The sequence below is a fragment of the Notamacropus eugenii genome, chromosome 4 (genome assembly GCF_028372415.1).
Source record: "Notamacropus eugenii isolate mMacEug1 chromosome 4, mMacEug1.pri_v2, whole genome shotgun sequence".
In the NCBI taxonomy this organism is placed as follows: Eukaryota; Metazoa; Chordata; class Mammalia; order Diprotodontia; family Macropodidae; genus Notamacropus; species Notamacropus eugenii.
Genome location: NC_092875.1, coordinates 225,567,417 through 225,575,346, shown reverse-complemented (window position 1 = coordinate 225,575,346; position 7,930 = coordinate 225,567,417).

Genomic DNA, 7,930 nt, shown 5'->3' with positions numbered 1-7,930 from the left:
TGAAAATAACATTTTCCAAAAAGCCTAACAGGAAGTCGAGGACCAAGTCCAAGAGAAAAAATTCTATATGATGGGAATAAGGAAGTAGGCACAAGTATACATTCCTGTGCATGTGCGTATACACAGATATGCACACATACAAGTGACTGACAGTTTGTCTCATAAAAGGATACAAGAAATATTTGCTAAACCCTTACTGTGAGCAAAGGCAAAGCACTACAGGAAACAATTGTCTACCTGAGGCAATATTCTTTTTTATGTCAGTGACAAGATAAAGTTGTGTTCCCTCCTCACTCAGGTACAATCAAATAATTTGCCTTCAGTCCTAGAGAGTAACTGAACATATTCAATTTTTCAAAATGTTTATAAACACTAAGGAAGCTTGGTATGAATGAATGAGTCAGTGAGTAAGTGCATGAATGAATGAATGAATGAATGAATGAATGAATGAATGAATGAATGAATGAATGGATTGTGCCTTAGTGGAAAGCACATCTGGCATCAGAGGATTAGATTTCAATGTCAGTTACTAACTAAGGAATATCACTTTTCTGGAAATGTCACTTTCCCTCTGTGAACTTCAGTTTCTTAGGTAGATTTCTTCTAAGATAGAGCCTGGACCTGGAGGCAAAAAGATCTGAGTTCAAATCCAGTCTCAAAAACCATCTGTGTGGCCCTGTGCAAGTACCTTAAGCTCTGTTGCCTCAGGTTCTTCATCTGTAAAATGAGTTTAATAAAGATTTACCTTGAAAATTTATTGTAAGGATAAAATGAGGTAATATTTGTATAGTTCTTGGGGAACTTAAATGCTAATGATAATTATAGTGATAATGATGAACTTGATAGCTGCCAGCCTTCCTTGCAGCTGTAAATCTATGGCCTTTACATCTACTATTAGAAGCAGTCTGTGTTTAACATAAGGAATTTTCATTCACAGGTAAGGGGGCAGGACTTCTACTGATTTGTTAGAAATAACCACTACTGCCTCATAGACTTCATGTAGGTCTGAGGTCATTGTTTGTTTCCTTGAAAATCAAGCAATCTGATAATTTTTTGCAGAGAAAAGCCTTGAGGAAATATGTGTCATTATTGTGTCATCAGAAATAAAGACCTGAGGCTTCCAAGTGTAACTTAAAGGAATGTCTGATTCTTATAAGGATTCATTACTATTACCTAGAGATCTCGTTGCTACTAAGGCTTCACTTGTCTCTCATAAACAATGACAAAGTACAACAAATACCTTTTAGATTACTTTCTAGTGCATCACAGCAACATCTCTTTCCTTTGCTATTTTATAATCTGCAATCCATACTCTTTCATGATTTCCTTGGATTTCAGACATTGTTTCTGACCACCTTGGTTTCTCTTATAAATCAAGTTCATGTTACTTCTATCAAAAAGGCATTCACCCATATTAAATGAATATTTCAAAAAGATTGCATCTTTGACTGATTTAACCTAACAGCTGGGCTCCAATTTGCAAGTTGAATTTGGCTTTTCTAAAATGCCATAACCACCTACTAATAAGAAATTTACTTCTAATTCCCCTATGGTTTGAAATTTGTCAAGAGGGGGATATGTAAAAGCACATACATATTTATTCCTTGAAGTATCTGAACATAAATTACCCTTCAAAAATGGAGAAAAAGTTAAAGTGATGTGTGTGCATGAGTAAATTTAAACTGCATATGTACACCAGGCTAAAAATCACAAGGCAATATGATTATGCCTTATAATTGGAGGTTTAGCATTAAGTGTGGTTTCCTATATAACATTTGTGGGAAGCAAAATGTCAAAATGCAGAATGCATACATAAGCAGACAAGTCATCAAAAGAAGATGTTTTTTGAGCGTAGTAAAAATGTCAATGACAAAAAAAGTATCTGTACTGTTTTTATATGGCCAAAATTAGTTGTCAGATAAAGAAATGAATGGTTGGCCATTGTATTTGTTAGATTTTTTTTTTCACTTCAAGATTGCAAATTTGAATATAGATACTCTTGGAATAAATAAGTAGGAGTATGTAGTGAGAGGCAATATTAAAGGGATTGTGTTGTATTTGGTTTAGCTGTTTAAATTATATTTTCTTATATACAGTCTTCATGGAAACTATGTACAAATTATTTCTCAAATAAGGAATCCTAAGCATACTCAGGCATCAACCCAAATCATTCATTTCTTTTGACTACTTCCTTTCGTTAGCCATCCTCCTTTCAATCACTCCACCTATTTCTGTTGTCCCCTGCCCTTTGTATTTCCCTGCTGTCAAGATAGATTTCTATATACAGTCAGGTGTGAAAATTTATTTTTCCCTCTTTTTTTACCAATTTAGACAAAAGTAAAGTTCAAGAGTTGTCCATTTCCCCATCATTTTCCTTCAAATGTAAAACCCCTACTTTTTGTGTCTCTTTTATGTGAACTAATTTTCCACAGGGTGATCTCTTTCTTAGTCATTGCTCCAACATTTTTGCCAGTCATCCTTAATAGGTTGCCAGTGTTGCTTCAGAAAAGGCTGAGAAATAATTGAAATGGTATTTGCCAGGAGAAGAACATCTGTACACAACATGTATTGACCTGACCAAGACTTTTGGCACTGCCAGTTGTGGGGGCTTATGGAAGATCATGCCAAAATTTCATTGCCCAGAGGAGTCTATAAGTATTGTACCCCACATCCATGATAGCATGCTTGCATGTCTTCTGGCTTCTGGATGATACTCTCTCACTTTCCCAGTCACCAGTGGAGTGGAGCAGGACTGTCTGCTGGCTCCCATGCTTTTTAGCATGATTTTTTCAGTGATATTGCCAGACATCTTCAATGAAGATGAAAACAGCATCATGGTCAGCTACCCCACGATGGTAACTTATTTAACCTGAAAAGTCTACAAGCTTAGACTGAAGTGGAGGGAAAACTTGTGTGTTACTTTTTGTTCACAGATGATTGTTCACTCAATGTGGCCTTTAAGTCTAAGATATAACAGAGTTTTCTGCTATTTTTATTAATTTTGGCTTGATCCTTAACACCAAGAAAACAGCCTCTCCTCCAGCCAGCACCACACCATCCTTATGGTGAACCATTGGTTATAGCAAATGCAGAGATTCTGAAAGTTCTGGCTAACTTGTTGACAGTATACTTTCCAGGGATGTAAACGTAGATGATAGAGCTGATACACACATTGCCAGAGCTAGCTCAGTGTTTGGGCTGCCTACCACATACTAAAGGCCTATAGAGCAGTTGTAATAGGGAGTTCACAATCAGTATCAAAATTCTTCAGATAGACCTTGATAGTATCCTTTTATTACTTCTGACCTCCATATGAACACATTCCTTGTGTATGCTGTTCATAACATAGTCTTTAAGGAAAACACATGATTACATTCTAATAACATGGCTAGCCTGTTGCAGTTGTGCTCTCTACATTAGGTTTTAAATGCTTAGCAGTTGAGTTCAAGAAATGACTTCAGCTAATACTTTATCTTGCCAGGTGATCTTCAGAATCTTCCTAAGACAATTCAAATGGAAGAAATTCACTTTCTTGACATGACACTGGTACACAGTTCAGGTTTCATGGGCATAAAACAATAAAGTTTTCAGTGCTTTCAATTTGGTGTGATTTAGAGAGAAGTATATACAGTCACTGCTCTTCTGGACTGTGCCCTGGTCTTTACCCAGAAAGGGTCCCTTATCTCTTGGAATTACAAGTGATACTGATCTTCAGAGCCCTTCTTCCTTTGGAACAAAACGTTCTGTCCCCCTTGAACTGTAACCCAGAAGTGGATATAGGCAATGGAGCTTCCAGTCCTGCAACTTTTAGTCTTATACCCAGCACTTGGACATGAGCCCCCTGTAATCTCTTTCTGACCATTTTCCAGGTGCCCTTACTGTTTCTATCTTGAGAGCTTCTTAAGCTATTCTTAACTTCTGTTGCCATGATCAAATTCCACCACTTTTATTACACCCACTTGGTCTCAAGGCCAGCCTCTACCCCTGTGTCACATTCTCTCCAACCTTTTAAGTTGCACAGGAATCACCAGAATGCACAGACCTGGTCTGGCAGGGATTTGCAATTTCCAAACCAGATATGATCAGTCATTTGGATTCCGTTGTGTGCCAGAGGGAGACATCCCTCAATTCAACTGTCCAACAGAAATCCTAAGGCCCTTTCTTCTTAGAAGTGAGAGTTCCCTATAACTACCTCATCTCAGATCTGGCTCAGACTCACCACGTTTCCCTACTGTTCTCTACACCTGTTCATGTCATGTCAAAGCTTGAGTTCTTTCCTTCTTTTCTTCTCTTTCTACTTTCTGTCTCCATTTCTAAGAATAATGATCAATCAATTGTATCATTCTGGAAAAGACATGTCAGTCAATTGCACTCTGATTCCTCTCACCATCTCTGTAACTTTCCAGGTCAGAACAACTTTCTCTTAAAAAAATAATGCTTTGTAACTAGTTGTTGTGATTGCTGTTGTTCAGTCATTTCAGTCATACCCAACTCCTCATGACCCCTATTTGGGATTTCCTTAGCAAAGATACTGTAATCTTTTCCATTTTCTTCTCCAGCTCATTTAGCAGATGAAGAAATGGAGGCAAGCAGGGTTAAGTGACTTGCCAAGGGTCACACAGATAGTAAGTGTCTGAGGTGAGATAACGAATCTGCTTCCTAACTTTCCAGTCTTCTCAATTCCTTACTCTTCTCCACCTGTGATCCAATGTTATTGACCTCCTTGTTTTTCCTTAAAAACAACATGCCATATTTCAGTTTCAAACATTTCATTGGCTATTCTCCATTCCTGAAACTCTTCCTTCTCCTCTATGCCTCCTGGGTTCCCTGATTTCTTTCAAGTCTCAGATAAAGTCCCATCTTCTCTAAGAAGCCTTCCTCAGTACTCTCTCTTAGTACCCTTTGACACTACTCCCAATTTATACTATATAAGTCTTGTATATACATAGTTTTTTTTTTTTCTCTACCATTAGAATGGGAGCTTCATGAGATCAGGGCTGAACTATATTTTCTTTGTTTTGTTTTGTTTTGTTTTTTGCCTTTCTTTGTATCTACAGAGTTTACCACAGCAATTTGAACATAGCGGGTGCTCAGTAATGCTAGTTGACTGACTCCTTGGCTACCATGCCCTTAAATTTTAGCATAGTGCCTGGCACATAGTAATCACTTAATATATGGTTTAATTTTTCATTCTCAGATAATGTTTAATGAGGCAATGTCATGTTAACTTCATAACTCAATGAGATAAACATATTTAAAAAAAATATATCAGGTTGTTAGTTAACCAAATAATTTGCTGATAGTTGAAAGACTATAATGTAGACTGAGTGGGAACTTTCTACTTCCCCCCTCCATCTCAAGACATATCCTCCCTTGAACCCACCAAGATCTTTTTTTTTTCTTCTCCAACAGTCAGGGACCCTGACTACAGGGCAGTCATGGACATTTATTAACCTGCTATGAGTTAGAGACAAACAATTCTTCCAGGAACAGGGAGTTTGACAAGGTCAAATATTGTGTTCTTCCCTCGTTGTTTCTGTACTTTGAGAATCACTTAGCTCTGCTAAACTCAGGCTGAAGTTGTTCACTGAAACCTATCCCTCCAAGAGCTTCCTTAGGCTGACTACACTTACGTCATTTACCTACGTCACCCTTTCTATCTCCAAGATTTCTACAGTAATTCAAGGGTTTCCAAAATTGGGAGGAGAAGCCTATAGGTAATTCTTATTTCCTCATAATGACTACATGTTTAGGATTACTGGATTGTTTGAAGGAGGATATCTAGGTTGCTCTCCATTCTAGTATGATATCAACATCCCATAATCACCCGTTCCTTTCATTGAATTTTTAAAATCAATTTTATTAAGTAAAACTCCTTAATCCCTATGCACTATTAGCCATTTCTCAGAGAGTCTAAAAGTTATTTGCTGGAAAGGGAGTCATTTCTTGAAGCATCTAGTATTCATAATAGACTGGTGGAAAAGATGTGGAAGAGTTGGAGCACTAATTCATTGTTGGTGGAGTTGTGAGCTAATCCGACCATTCTGGAGAGCAATTTGGAATTATGCCCAAAGGCCTACAAAAATGTGCATACCTTTTGACCCAGCAATAATGCTTCTAGGACTCTATGCCAAAGAGATCATAAAAACAGAAAGGGTCCCACGTGTGCAAAAATATTTATAGCAGCTCTCTTTGTGGTGGCCAAGAACTGGAAATCCAAAGGATTTAATCACTTGGGAAATGGTTGAACTAGTTGTGGTATGTGAATGTAATGGAATACTATTTTGCTACAAAAAATGATGAACAGAAAAATCTGTATGAACTGATGCTGAGTGAAATGAAAAAACCAGGAGAACATTATACACAGTAACAGCCACAATGTGCGAGGACTGTTTCTGAAAGGCTTAGCCCTTCACAGCAATGCAAGGACCTAAAACATTCCCAAAGGACTCTTGAGACAAGATGCCATCAACATCCAAAGAAAGAACTATGGAACTGGAACACAGAATGAAGCAGAATGTTTTCTCTTGTGTTTTGTTTTGTTTTATTTTTTCTAATGATTTCCCCCATTCATTTTCAGTCCTCTATACAACATGACTAATGTGAAATTGTGCTTAATAAGAATGTATGTATGGAAACCATATAAGATTGCATGCCATCTCAAGGAGGGAGGGGAAGAAAATCAAAGATTTATGAAAGTTATTATAGAAAACTGAAAACAAATAAATTAATAAAAATATTGAAATAATAAAATAAAATAACACAAATGAAGAATATTTATTAAAAACTTGAGAGTTGTAATTTTAAAATCAAATAGTGGATCTCTGATACTTCAGGTTTTCTAAGAACTCTCTCTCTTCTTTCTCTCTGTCTCTCTGTCTCTCTGTCTCTCTCTGTCTCTCTCCATCTCTCTTTTCTCTCTCTCCCGGTCTCTCTCTCCATCTCTGTCTCTGTGTCTGCTGTCTGTGTATCTCTCTCTCTCTCTGTCTGTCTGTATCTCTATCTCTCTATCTTCCTCTCTGTCTCTCTCTCTTTCTCTGTCTCTGTCTCTGTCTGTCTGTCTGTCTGTCTGTCTCTCTCTCTGTCTCTGTCTCTCTCTCTGTATATATATACATATATATATATATATACACACGCATATATGTATGTGCATGTATGTGGATGAACTAAGCATTATAAATGCCCTGTGGCATGCTAACACGACTGCTTGAATTGTCTGTAGCTTTTCATCTAGCATTTTAATAGCTGGAATAAAAACACTCAAATGTTCAAATGTATCTGCAATCTCATCAATACAGGCACTCTGTCCATTAATGAAGATGGAGATAATAATAGTTAACAATAATAATGATGATGATTATATTATGTTTTGCTGACAAGGATGACAACTATGGAAGTACTTCTTGCACAAACATATATACTTCACAGAGAAACCGTAAAGGCCACTGAATCTATCAAATGCAAATGGTACTTGCTTATCCCCAGAAGGGGTATATAAAAAGGGAATCAAAAGGAATCATAGGCAACATCCATAAGCACTTGTCCAACAACATATCAAGAGATATGCCAAACAAATACTTGTCAAATATAATTGCTTAAAAAAAATTAAAATGTTCTTGATAGCAATAGGAGATCAGACGAATGGTGAAAGAAACAACAGAATTTTATTCTTAAGTAGCCTGGAATCATAGATCAAAGCAGACTTTTGTAAGACAATAAGTGTAATTGTATAACATACTTGATTATAGGTTTATAAACATCAGTAGACATAAAAAAAAATTAGCCCCACACAAGTGGTTATAAGAATATAATCAAGTAGTCAGAATCAGATATAAGAAGTTCACCATTCTTTGCAGGACAAATGCTTGTACTGCAAATATAAATCTCAAAATGTTCTAAAGAATTAAAACAGTAGAGTCAGATAATTACT